We start from the raw sequence: 14838 nt of genomic DNA, 5'->3' as shown, positions 1-14838 counted from the left end.
CAGTACTCGAGGTGAGGTCTCTCACCAGAGCAGAATACAAGGGGACGATCGCCTCCCTGGTTCTGCTGGCCACACTATTCCTGATGCAAGCCAGGTTGCCGTTGGCCTTCTTCACCACCTGGGCACACTGCTGGCTCTTGTCCAGGTGAGCATCAGTCAGCACCTCCAGATCCTTTTCCTCTGCACAGTTTTCCAGTCACTCTGTCCCAAGTCTGTAGCATTGCATGGGGCTGTTGTGATCAAAGTGCAGAACCCGGCACTTTGCAAAGACTGAAGCCATGTTGAACTTTATCCTGTTGGCCTCTGCCCATTGACCCATCCTGTCCAGGTCCCTCTGCAAGGCCTTCCTACCCTCCAGCAGATTGACACTTCCCCCCAACTTGGTATCATCTGAAAATCTACTGAAGGTGCGCTCAATTCCCTCATCCAAATCATTAATAAAAATATTAAAGAGGATGAGCCCCAACATCGACCCCTGGGGAACATCACCGGTGACTGGTCGCCAGCTGGATTTTACTCCATTCTGTGGTGCTAGCTGTCCAGCTGGTTTTTAACCCAGAAAAGATTGTACCTGTCCAAGCCATGGGCTGCCAGTTAGATGCTCCCTTCCACCCCAAACCATTCTATGATTCTATGATTGTATGATTCTATGAAATTTTTGCTGTTCAGTTTTGTAAATCTTCCTACCAAGCATTCAATTTATAAACAGCTCTGAGGCACTGCTTGTAAAGGGTCAAGATTCATGCCTTCTTCAATTTTTTCAGCAGTAAGTATGGATGCAATATATTCATTTAGTTTTTCTTCTGTGACCTTATATTGTCATGAAGGCTTTTTTTTTTTTTTATATATATAAACATCTGAGCAGGTTTCCTGCCTCTGAAGCCTTTGGGAAAGAATTTATTAAAGGCTTCTATGCCTTTTGAAAGTTGTCCTCCAACTCTTCTTTTGGCCTGCTTTTTATATTTAACCTGTTTGAGTTGCTCGTTTTCTTCATTTGTACAGAATTTCACTCTTTTTTTTGTTTTTTGAATGATGTCTTCTTGAATTAAGTATTTTCTATTATTCTGAAATTTAACCAGGAGAACTTTCTTTCAAATTTTTTGAAGTCCCTAGGCTATTATTATGTAGTTCACCACTCTGAAAGTATGCGTTCACTCCTGGATTTCTTGGCTTTTGTTGCTTCTACAAGGACATTCAATGCAAGTACATTATAATTTCTGTTCTAGAGGAGCTTATTGACAGCAACATTTTAACTAGTTGCTGACTCTCTTCAAGACTGAGTTGTCTCTTAGTTTGTATGTCTTCTAGCTAGCTACTTCATGAAGCAATCACTGCTGCTTTTCCCCTGATTTTTATTTGGAATTATCTAGGTACACAATAATGGCTTTTTCCAGGGGAAAAACAAAAACAAACAAAAAAAAATCATCAAGAATATAAAAGGATTTCATGGGAAAAAAAGTTCATTTTCATTAATTCCAAATTAATGAAAATAAATAGTACTATGTTAACTGCTATGTTTCACTCAACTTATTCATTAAATACAACTCATTTAAAGTTCCTTCTGAAAGCAATGATAGACCTGATGAACGCAGCATTTGAAAAATGCTCCCTTCAAAAGCCTACAGATATGAAAATTATAAAGAATAAAAAAATATTTTTTACCTATATAAAGTTTTAAACCACCACACAATAGGTTAAAGTCGCAACAGTGTTTTTCTTCTAACTCAGACAGCCTTAATAGGGAGAAAGATAAGTGATTTCTTTAAAAAAAAACAAACGAGCACAGGGGTGCAGGTGCTCAGATCTTGGCAGTCATAGGCTAGAGGGCTCCTCTGTGAGGAAAGGCTGGGGCTGCCCCTAGCCAGACACAGCTGACTCCAACAGCCCCAATGCAGGGCGCAACTGGGCCCAGCAACCAACCTGTGGGTGCCTCTGGGAGAGCCTTTGGAAGAGAGGGGTAGGAACTGCAGCAGCTGTAAGACTAAGACTGCTGGTAAGGAAAAAAAAAATAAATAAATAAATAAAGAGTGCGAGAAACAGCTCTTCAGACAGTAAGGTCAGACCAAGAGGAGGGAGAGAAGGTTTTCCAGGAATTGGGGCAGAGATTCCCCTGCAGCCCACAGACAAGACCATGGAGAAGGCCATGGTGACCATAGTTACCATAGTGGAGCAGGCTGTCCCCCGTGGAGGTCCAAGTCAGAGTAGATCTCTATGCTGTAGCCTCGGGAGGTCCCCACACTGGAGCAGGAGGATGTGCCCTGAAGGAATCTTCAGCCTGTGGCGAGACTGTGAAGGAGCAGACTCCAGGCAAGAACCGCAGCCTGAGGAGAATTCACTCTTGAGCAGGTGATCTGGGAGTTGCAGCCCATGGGGGACCCAATCTGGAGCAGTCTGTTCCAGAAAGATTGTACCCCATGGTAGGGATCCATGCTGGAACAGTCCTGGAAAGACTGCGTCCTGTGGGAGGGGAACGTTATGGACTTGACCACAATATCCATTCCCTGTTTCCCTGTGCTGCCTGAGGGCTGGGAGGAGGGTAGCAAGTAGAGGAGTTTGGAATGAAGGAGTGAAAATGAACCTGGAAATAGGGGGTGGGGGAATGTGATTTTATTTTTGTCTTTGTTTCTTATCATCCTGCACTGTTTTTAACTGACAATAAGTTAAATTAATGTTCCTCATGTTGAATCTGTTTTTCTCATGATGGTAACTGGTAAGTGATCTCCCTGTCTTTATCTTGACCCATGACCATTTCCATATTATTTTTCTCCATATGTCCTGTTGAGGGGGGGAAATAAGATAGCTGGGTGAAGGTCTGTCAGCCAGCCAATGTCAAGCCCACCACAAAGAGAAAAATTTAATGGTGTAATTTAAAATCTGAGAAAGAGTTTTAAATTAGGTATCAGCTAAACCTGATTATGTGTGTGTCTATTAAAAATGTTCACATAACATCTAAGCAACACAAATATTCTTATTTTTTATAAGAAGGTTATTTAAACTTGAAGATATTTAAACTAGCTCCTCATGAGCATCAGCATATAAAATTACACTGCTGGCCATGAACTACAGGTTATATTTTTAGGTTTACTGTCTTTAATACATTTTCATCTCTAAGTGCATCATATCTAAGTACATCACAGACTCAAAGGGTTATGGGGTTACATCAGGCTGGTGGCCAGTCACTAGTGGGCCCCAGGGCTCCATTTTAAGGCCCATTCTCTTCAGTGTTTTCATAAATTATTTGGATGTAGGTGTTTTTATTTGGATAGAAGGTGTGTTTAGTAAGTTTTCAGGTGATACTAAATTGGGAGGAACCGTTGACTCTGTCAAGGGTGGAGAGGCCTTGCAGAGAGATCCTGTCAAGTTAGAAAGCTGGGACATCTCCAACAATATGAAGTCTAACAAGATCAACTGGCAGATTCTGTGCCTGGGAAGGTACAACCCTGGCTTTACATACAGACTGGGGGACAAGAGGCTGGAGAGCAGACCTGCAGGAAGGAATTTGGGTGGTTTGGTCAATAGCAAGTTGAATAAGAATCATACATGTGCCCCGGCAGCCAGGAGGGCCAACTGTGTCCTGGGTTGCATCAAGAACACCATTGCTAGCTGTTCAAGGGAAGTGATTGTCCTGCTCTACTCTGAGCTGGTGCAGCCTCACCTTGAGTGTTGAGTGTCAAAATGTTGTGTAATGTAAATTGATTACAGATTTCATAATTTCACAGTTCTTCATCTATTAAGATTTGTATCTGGGAGGAAACAAAGATCATTTACTTATTCATATTTTTTTGTTTGTTTGTTTGTTTTTCTTCCTGTATTTTATCATTCTCTACAGGTTTGTTCTTATAAAAGAATATTACATCGATGTCCTGATCTAAAACTACTGAACACTTTTTTAATCAGCCATGTTCTCATTTAGCAAAACACTTAACCACAGGGTTAAATCTCACCATCTTTGAATCAAGCTGGGAAAAGTCACCCTGCAAAAGATAAGTAAAAGTATGATTATGGACATTTTATCAGAAAATACAAGAATGCATACTTATTATTAGCACTTAATATTTGTTTAATGACACTTAAGAACAAGAGAAAGCTCAGTTGCTACACTGAATCATGCATCCTAATAGCTCAAACAGTGCTTATGGTCTTCTAAAGTTTTGTAAATTACATTTTAGCTTAATTGTGCCTGAAGTTAAGTAAATTACATAGGTAAGGACTTTTGCACCTAAATTAAAGTTGGATATATTAAAAGTTTGTTCTAGTATCTGCCATATAGACTGTACTTTCCGATCCAGTCAAGCATCACTACTCAGGATGTGGAATCCTTTCTACAGTGTTCCCATGTGGACCTGAATGCAAACTCAGTGTGAAGTATACATGGAATATAATCAAATGTATATATAACCAAAAGTGGAGATAGTAACTTAAGAGTCTGCATTTCTATTTTGCTATCTCAAAATAGATAGAAAAATAATGTATAGGACAAAATCAATTGGGAATTGAGGGGAACAACATTCAATGATTTATCCTCACAAGAATCGAAAGTGTCAGTAATCATTAGTCAATCTGGGAAAAAAAAGAGGTTCCATTTTGGACTCCATTTTACTATCAACTAGCTGTTAAGAAGCTAAGTGAGTAACTCTTAATTGTTTTAATGGTATTTTTTTTTTAATGTTAAGTGTTGCTCAAACCTGTTTTTTAAGAAATGCAATACTAGAATCATTTTCAGTACTGTATAATTAATTAAAAAAATAATAAACCAACAACATTTTTTTTTCAATTTAAATTGTAACACCTCTTTTATGGCTGTTTTCAAATACACCGTCAATAATTCTCATTAAACAAAAAAAAAGTCAATGTTTTTGTTTCTGCAAAACTCTAATTCTTGCATGATGGTATTCACACAAATGAGGTATGCAACTCATCTGGTATGCTCTTGTTCCAAGTTAGAGATGTCTGAATTCATACATTACGAAGAATTTTAGGATTTTTAAATTGCACACTGGCTTAAAAATGAAACCACAAGGTTTATGCTGAATTATGCTATTCACAATAATAATTAATTACTTGCTGATTAATGGGTTGAGTTATTGTTCCTCCATAATGTCCCTAAAATTGTTTTCAAATCAAGGCACAAGTCAAGTATCCAATTTCTGTAACAAAACATACTGTTTTTTAATAAATAAGGGAACATTTATTCTTAAACTATCCACTGGATGAACCATATAATACAGGTCAAAATAGCAGTCAGAAAAGAAGTCCACTTATAAATTGTCAAGAGGTATGATATTCCAGAATAAAGGTTTCTATAAACCTTTTAACTTTTAACACCATTGCCTATACTTTTTCTCCATATCTATCCAACTTTTACCTCACTTAGAGCACAAAGTGAAAGAATTTCACTGCATGTTTGTGAGCTGTGCTTTGGTCTTATTTATTTCAGAAAGTTCAACCCTGCTCTGAAGACAGAGTTAATTATTTCATTATTTTTATTTTATTTATTTTATTTTATTTTATTTTATTTTAATTTATTTTATTTCTGTTATGTTCACTGAGGTATCTTGCCTACGAACTAATTGGAAGATATCCTCAAAGACACCTCATCAGACACCATAACTATTTCACAAAGGAAGAGCTGATGCACAGAATAATGCCAAATTATCTGCATTTTTTTGTTTGTTTATTTCTTGATTTACATAACTTGCTTCTGCTGACCATGTTTCTGACTAATTGTAATCACACAGTTTTCCAGAGGTTACCGAACAAACAAACAAACAAACAACAACAACAACAAAAACAGCATTTGGCTTCAGCTGGATTTCTGAGTTCTCTGAATTCTCAGGTTTCTTACAGTAAAACTTTGGGGATATCCAAGAAAAATCTGTGTGCCAAGAAAATAGCGAACATTCAACTGGCTTAATTTTTTAATAGTTTTGAATATTTTGCTTCATATTGCAATGAATAAATAAAGAAATAAAAAGTTATTCTTTATATTTTTTCAAATTCATTATTCCTCAGATTTATTTATTTATTTATTTTTGCAAAGATCAGAAACATCCTAAAATCACATTCCCTTGTATCACTTAACCTGGCTTAATTTCTAGGAAATGTCTGTCCTACACATTGAACAAAAATGGTAGAGTGAGGAGCAAATAGGCAATTAAACACAGGAGTCAGATAATTACTCTTTCATGAATAGTATTGGTTCTGTTATTTTGAAGTACTTAACTTTTTAACGTTAGCAGTGTTCTATTAACATACTTGCTATGATATATTTAAACAGAATACTCCTAAGATATTATATACATACACATACACATATGCATGAATATATACATGCAAATATAAAACTACTTCTAGAACTTTGCCTTGCTTGTAACTTTGCCTCATCATGTCAATAATAACATTACTATAAAGTAATTTCACAAAATGTAGTTTATACCTCTAAAATACAAGAGAGTTTAGTTTAAATTTGAATATCATTGAGTTTGGGATTGTCAAAAATAGGATAAAGTAAAGTACAATATTTTCTCAGGTGAAAATTGATCTTCTAAATGTTATTAGATGTAGTATGAAAGATGGTATTTTTCTCCTCATACTGTTATATCAGAACAGAATTGTGCTAATATCTTGATTAGTTGATTTGGTTTATTTATTTATTTTTCAGAAGCAGTACAGACTTTATAAGACATTACATCTGTTCATCTCTGAATAAAAGAACATGTTAATTCCCTTCATGAGAGAAACAGAGAAAAGCAAAATCTATCATTAGAAGTCAATATGTGCAAGAAGCTGGTTATCTGCTGTTACAGTAACATCTATCAAAATTATGTAATTCTCAGAACTGCTGAGAATCTACTCAGCTGTACACAACTGAGAATTCTTACTCTACTGGAAGAATAGGCAGGCATGCTTAGTATCTCTGAAAATAAGGTCATTTAAAATTGATCTGGATGTATTATAATAATGTTTAGTAGAAGAACTCTCTAAAGTGAATACTACAATAAAAAACTTGAAGGGTGAAGGAAAACATTTGTCATCTGGGGCTGAGTTTTAGAAAAGTGTTGAAAATTGACTGAATTGAAAGGATGCAATTTTATTCATGGTCTCTGTTTGTGTAACTATGTTGTCGTTATTCATTCAAATAAACATACTTGCCAAAATGTATTTTGTAACAACAGGCATATCCCATGTTAAGTGTTTCACATTATAGGATAGCACAACATGGAGACATGTAAGGCCAGATAAATCCAGATACCATTTAAAAATAAAAAATCATGCTCTTTAGTTATGAATTATTATACAGATTTTTTTTTCTTTGCAACAACTGAGACTAGTTATTGCAAATTTTAGCCTCTCGAATAACATCAAGCTTAGGTAACAGATTCCATGCCATTTCTAGCAATTAAAATCAGTATTTCCAGTTCAAATTTGTTGAACAGAAAACTCACAGGAACTCTCTTAGATGAGAACTACTTCAATACTCAAAAATGGTGGATTTGACTGTCTTTTGGAACAGCTGGTTCTGGTCTGAAGGCTGAACTGTTAGTATCCATACCTTAATCGTAGTTCTGTGGATCTGAGATTTTTTTTCCTTTTTTTTTTTTTTTTTCCTGGAAGGTGTTATGTTTTAAACATGAAATGAACTGCTTGTTTACCCACTAAGTTTGGTCATGGCACATTTTTCATAATTATATCTCTTTGAGTTTGTGATCGGGTAAAGATAAGATTCCTGATAGGTTTCAATGTTACTGTCCATTACAATGCACTTCACTAAACCATGCCTTGCTTCATCATTTTTATTATATAGGACTTACAGTGATTTAACTGCTCCTGCTTCTGTCTTGTTTCTGGTGTTTTGTGATCTTTTATGTGATCCTTCTTATTCACTTATATCAGACGATTACACATTTTTCAGCCTTGGTATATGCAAGATGAAATTGGGCTGAATCAATTCATGTTAACATTCAGTTCTCTTTGAGGCAGTGTTTCTAAAATGCTCATCCAATATTTTTGTTTGCTTGATTATTTATTATTTAAAGCAAAGCGTATTGATGTGTACACTGTAACTGGAAAACAGATATCCTAATGACTTCAGAATGATGAGGTTTATATCTGTGCAGCTTGTCAAGTGGCAAATGACAAATGGCTTTGCTTTTCGAGTCTTTTTCCTGTTCAGACTTCTTTCCCATACTTTTCTTTGTATGGCATTCCTTGGCTTCAGCTAACTCTAAAATGCATTCTTGTTCTGCTTTTTAAGGTGTAAGAAAATAAGCTAACAGGTTTGTTAACAGTAAATTGCTGTTTACTGTTTCTTTCTGACCATGTTTGTCAAAACATCAATGAGTGTGAAACAGTCATGTTTTGTAGATCTGTGGACTTAAAATACACAATGCTTTGGTCCTTTCTCTGTTACATCAGGGTATGCACACTCATTTTGTTTTAACAGTCATACTCCTTTCTTAGCTCAATAACCTTTCCTTTCCTTTAAGGAAAATATTATATGTGTTTAAACTGAGACGTCACGTGTAACTTTCTAAATGAGATTAAGGTCAATATTAAATTAATAGCATTCTAATCTAGTGTCTTGTGTTCCTTACACGAAGAAATATTGGGAAGAGAACAAATAGAAACAATCTCTCAAAACAGTTTTTTTTTTTCTTGTCTTTTGTGTATTTAGGCTACCTGTAGAAGGAGAGAGTAGTTTATTTCTTACACTTATTCTCCTTTTGTACATATTAATGTAGATACTACTTAGTGCAAACTTTTAATGGATTTTAATATAGCAATTGTCTGTAAAGAAAAGGACAAAATTCATATTATGTGGTTTACATATTAATCTTCAAGCCCTATCTCCTGGAAGGAGTGTGATGATATTCCAGTGCCCTTTTGCTGAGACATCCAGCATTTCTTCTAGTGTGCTAGTCCAGCTCCCTGGTCAATGCAGATAAAATTTCAAAGTCAGATCCAACTTCAAGGATAGATCTGGTTTCTCAGGTTTCTCAGTCAAGTTTTGAGCATGTCCATGGTTGGAGCTTCCAAAATGTCTCTGAGTGTTTGATCACTCCTGTAGTGATTCTTTTCCTCCCCTAATGTCTAGTTAGAACCTCTCTCCTTAAAACTTGTGTCCATCTCCTCATATTGTCCATATCCTGATTGTGTACCTCTGGGAGAAGTCTGACTCTAGCTTCTCTATGACCTTCACTTAGTATTTGAAGACCATGCTAAGAGACCTAAGACTAACTAAATAAACAAAGGCTAGTTTTGCGTGTCCAGGCTGACACTGTTTAAAGGGAAATCAGTTTCTATTGACATGATTAACTTTAAACAAAACAAAACAATAAAATCCAATAATTTGTAAAACAGTAGTTTGAATCTCAGGGAAAGATGGTTTAAATAAGGAAAAGGTCAAAATTCTATAAAATTAAAAATATCTGTAAGAAGCTTATGTACTTCTAATACAAAAATGAAGTATCAAAACTGAAGAAAAAAAGATGAAAAGTTTTTGTATTAAGAAGACTATAATGCTTTTGACTTCAGTTCTCACACAGACAAATAACTTCACATCCATCTCTGAAAAAATATTTTACATAACTAAATCTGAGAGAATAGCCGGTGAGCCAACATGTCCTATCTAGTTAAAGTCTGATAATTGATGATTCTGCAATATTTCACAAGTGTGATTTAGGATTTAAAGTTAATTGTGTATCATCCTTGCCATATTTGCAGACAAAATTTGCTGACTTCTTCCCCAGCTAAGAAACCTGCATGTTTCAAAATTTCATCCTATAAACAAAATTCATATTTTCTTATAGGAGTAATAAGATATGCATTTGGTGTGTATGGCATTGTAAGTTATAATACTTATTAAGCTTCTGTCAAATTGAAATGCAACCTTGCGTTGGTGAGTTTTGCATCTGTTGAGTAAAATGTAAAGGTCATTAAATTAAGGAAAAGGAAATCAAAGAATAAACAAGACACTTAATAAAATGTAGTATATAATAAGAGCTTTTTGTACCTCCTAGTCAACTATAGTACAATTTCTTTTAATTGTTACATTGACTTGCCCATAAATATGTTTGCTGCAATGCACTGGTAAAAAATTGGGACAGCTGAAACCCACATCAATTCATTAACATATTCCTCTTGGGCCTTTGACCTTACTCCTGCTATTATAATATTATAAAACCTAAAGGACTGCAGGCTATTTTTAGAAAGACTTCAGGTTATTCATTTTACAGTGTGTTTTTTTTTTTTTCCCTGCAGTTAAACAGTCCAGAGAGAGGCACAAATTCAAAATGGAAGCAGAATCATCATTATTTCTAGGCAGAGCAGCAATCAGAATCTCAGGCAATATAGATTTCCCAAATCAGTCTCCATTTCCTCACCTGACTGATCCTTCATTACCATTATTTTTCTGCACTAAGGCCTGGATCTCAGATTCCCCAGCAAAGATTCAAAGAGAAACTGATCTTTTATTCTGAAATTAGATACCAAACTGTCCCCAAGTTTTGAGAATAAACGAAATACATGAACATGGATATGTTATTCAAGCTATATTAATAAGAAGGAAAGTACTCCCTAAAATCTATTTTTTTTTCTGTCTCTTTTGATAGTGCTTTCTGTGCTGCTCTGCAGATCTGAAAATCTAATAAACTTCAAAGAGTGACTGCCAAAATAATAGAGGCAAATGAAAACAGATACCAAATCACTTTCCCTTTTACAAAATAAAGTGCACGCATCTTATTTGCAGACAAACTCTAGAGTGTTATCTTTTATTTGATGGGGAGTATCTTGGCTAAAAATCTATGCCTTATCTTATGCATGGCCTGCCATGGGTAGCATTGACCTTAGATATATCTCAAAAGATAAATGATCATTTCCCTAGTGAAGGTTTCCAAGGAGCAAGCATTACCAATTTGAAAGTATAGCTGTACAAGTACAAAGCACTTCTGGAAGAGAAAGATTCTGCCAGCTTATCTATATTTTCTGACACCTCATCCCTTGGGAAAACCTATTATCATGGGGAACTTCATGGGGAACCGATAAATGAATAAATACATAAATGAATAAGGTTTGATAGCCTCTCTCATTCTCTCTCTCCTTCTTTCTCTTAAACCTACAGTATTCTTAGGCACTTTTTTGTGACCACCAAGTTTAAAATACTCAAAACCTATAAATATTATTGAGTAAGTGAAGTAAATTTGCTGATATTTTCTTTTTGTGTGTTATGGAAAGAAGAAGTAAGTGGTTCTATTTCTTCTTCTTGCTATTCTAGAAAAAGAGATCAATGGAATTTTTAGATACCACAGAATACTACTGTAATGGTATGATGCCTATCAAGCACGCCTTCACAGGACCTTAAACACAGTCACCCTAGTATTTGCCAAATTCACAAGTCAGTGTACAAGCTTAGTGGTATTTATCTAGAGTCAGCGCTGTTTTTGTCACACCATAGCTTATCTGCAGTTCCATACGTCCATTCTTGTCCTCCGTTTACCTCTAAATGCATGCACTTGTGTAGAAGTCAAATGACAAGTGGGTAACTACATTCAGACATTTCCAATTTGAAAGGAAAAATATCTATGGTATATGCACCTTCCATACCTCAATGCAGTCACTGCTCCCTAAATGTCCCATTCTTAGATGCCAGCATTTATATAGTTTGTGTATATAGTTTGTATATATAGTTTGTTTTGTTTTCTTTTATCAACTGAATGTATACAATAAGTATGCAAGGACTTAAGAAACATCTGAGAGAGTGAGCAAAGGCTATTCTAAATGGAATCAGAAACTCAATTTACATTTCCTTTCACTAAATGCTTCTTAATACACAGTAAACTATTAATAAGCATAATACTGGATCAGGTATCAAGAAAAATTTCCAGTCTTTTAATGCAGTTTCTTGACTTGCCATATAGTTCATCTTGCCTATTACCAGGATAAATAAATAAATAAATAAATGCTTCAGTTGCTTTTCTGATGTTGTCTCATTTTCAATACTTATTAAATATTTTCCCACTTTTGAAAATTTATTTTTTATCCATTTTGAAAATAGTATGTAATCACAAATGAAACATGGTTGATAAACAAATTTAAGAGCCTGATTTAATGAGTTTTTTAAAAATCAATTACGAGTCAAATGTGAATTAATTAACCTTTAATCTACCTAAAGGAAAATTGAGAAACATGAAAATCATCTGGCTGCTGTTCACATTTCATAACATACCATAAGATTGTGAAACATTATAATAATTTAATTATAACCCCATTAAAATGTTTAGATAATTATATTTTTCATGAAACAGATCTTCATAAATTCTTAAAAGTTACATGTGATCCAATTTTGTTACCATTGATGTTAGGCCTAAGGAAAATACAATAACCTGGATTCTATTTGCTAGCTACCATGCTCCATGATTAAAGTTCAATGGTGTTGCAACTGAATGGGAATGCTTATCATCTGTAATAACACTGTGCCTCAAGTTGCATATTCTTTAACCAGTACAAATGAAACACAGACACGTTTTGGAAGTTTTGCCATCTGAAACAGATAGAATAGAGAGCGAAAAAGCTTTGCCTACATTTTAGATAGAAGAGGATATGGTCATAAGGTCAGGGTTTCCATTAGAATACTATTAGTGCTAGCTAACTGTCTTCCAAATCAGCTTACATTTGCATCCTTCCAAAGCAGAGCATTACTGGAGAATCCGAGGATAGAAGTTAAGCAGAACAGTCTAAGATAATATGCAAAAAGCTGTGGCAAGACCAGAAATAACTGAAATCTCTGTGTGAACAGGTTGAACAGTAATTTGCTAAGACAAGCAACAAGAAAGCCACCTAAACTGTAATCTAGATGGAGTATTATTGGAACATTTATTATTATTATTTTTATTATCATTACTGAAGAGGAGTAATGGACTAATGGAGAGGAACTTTTGACCACTAGAATGATGAGACATTTAACAACTGGTTGATGTTTTTCCAGTTATGTTGTGTGTGGAGATGATTTCAATACAACATATGCATAAGAATTTTATAATATAGTAAGGGCTATACAGTAACAAGCCCTCCTGTGTGAATTAAATAATCCATCTTTCTTTCCATCTTTTCTCACATTTTCATATGGAAGAACATGTAAAATGATTATACACTATACATGCATTTAAGAAATTATTAATCTATTCAATGTTTTTCAGACTCTAATCCATCTGTTTTCCTGCCTGTCAAGTGCTGACATCATCAATAACTTTTTCTTAACTTTAAAAGATAAACAAAAATAAACTGAGCTTCCCATAACTTTTTCTGCCTTTTCTACAAGAAAGGAATTTTATTAGTCATGTGCTATTAGTAAATGAAAACACAAACAAACAAACAAACAAAAATCAACCAAAAAAAAAAAGCCCAAAACCTGCCATGCCTTTGTTTATTATTTCATTCATGTCGGTGTTAAAGTGCTACCATAGTCTGTTTTAAGGAATAAACTTTGCTTCTGTAAGCATCCTCTTTTATTACCACAAACAAAGATTTTCTTTAGCAACAATCATATTAGAAATACCCTCCGCTTTGATAAAAATATATAAACCTTTCATATGGGGGAAGAAAGTAAGATTTTTTTTTGTTATTATTTTTTTTAATGTGGTTCATCTTGATCTTCCCCTCCTTTTCTTCCCCCCCCCTTCTTTAATGATGCATTTGCCATGCATTGATGAAATTGCTGACTTGAGTGATAACAGCCTGAACAATGATTGCTGTCAAAGAAAGTGCACCTTTTATCTCCAAACTTCTGAAATATTAAAACAGAGATAGTCTATATATATATATATTTAAGTGGCCTTCCAATTACCTTTCCTTTTAGTTCTATTTTCTTTGCAGAAAATAAGCCAAAATGTGTCTTTTTTTTGTTGTTTTTGTTTTTTTTTTTTGTTTGTTTGACAATATGCTCCTAGGTCTTTTGCATAATGGGCACCCAAAGCTTTACTGAAAATCTGGATTGAGAAGAGGATGAAAAGAAGTTCATCTTTGATATAAAGTTACTGTATTATTTTACAGTATATCAAACAAAACAAATGAGAAGCTTTAGGACTTACAGAGGTAAACAAAAATAAGTCTATACAAATACATACAGACAGACATAAACATATGTAAATATATGTGCAGATTCTTTTTCTTTTTTTAATTTTTGAAAGGCTACAGGCAGACAAATTTCAACACAGTTAACAGTCAGATAAAGATACAAAAAAGCTTTATATAAGATTACTCGAGCAGTTTTACATAAAAATTGATATGAAATTCTGGATTTTTTTTCGTTCTTGATATTTAATTTCTATAAATTATTAAAGTTTCCAGGTTTTGATCTTGAGACAAATTTAATTATACCATGTGTATTCTAGTCTATCATTGACCTATATAAAAAATCTAGCCCATTTCTTTGAAATCAGTTTCGGTATAATTTTAATTGTTTTATTTCCATGTTAAATGATATTTAATGTGACTGATAAAACTTCTGTATTTTTTTTTACTTAGGCAAACTACATTTTTGTGTTGTAATGTCATTAGAAATTTGTTACATATTTCAAAACACCTTGATTTTTGTGAGAAAAAGAATTATAGTCTTATGGAATGTGAATATTTTTTCCTTTTAAAATTTATATGTTTCAAATAAAAAAGTAATCTAAATTTCATTTTGAAAAAAAAAAACACCAAAATTTCAGTTTAAGAAACTACTGAAACATTTATGCAAAGACCTCTAAGATCTCCTGTTTTTCTGTAGAAAATTGTTTTTTTCCAAACATCTTAAATTTATTTTTGCCTATAATGCTTGCATTAACTCAGAAACATTTT

The 14838-nt window shown here is 34.2% G+C and overlaps 1 long non-coding RNA gene across 1 annotated transcript; it reads left to right on the top strand.

Annotated features, from left to right (window-relative positions):
- Positions 1 to 1860: 1860 nt before the first annotated feature.
- Positions 1861 to 8434, top strand: LOC310895250. Its single transcript, XR_014580584.1, has 3 exons — positions 1861 to 1993; positions 3830 to 3993; positions 6662 to 8434. It is a non-coding gene; the product is annotated as an uncharacterized lncRNA (long non-coding RNA).
- The last annotated feature ends 6404 nt before the right edge of the window (positions 8435 to 14838 follow it).

This window comes from Anser anser (genome assembly GCF_964211835.1).
Source record: "Anser anser genome assembly, chromosome: 2".
Lineage (NCBI taxonomy): Eukaryota > Metazoa > Chordata > Aves > Anseriformes > Anatidae > Anser > Anser anser.
Note: the sequence above shows the minus strand (reverse complement) of the source record. Positions and strands in the feature narration are given on the sequence as shown.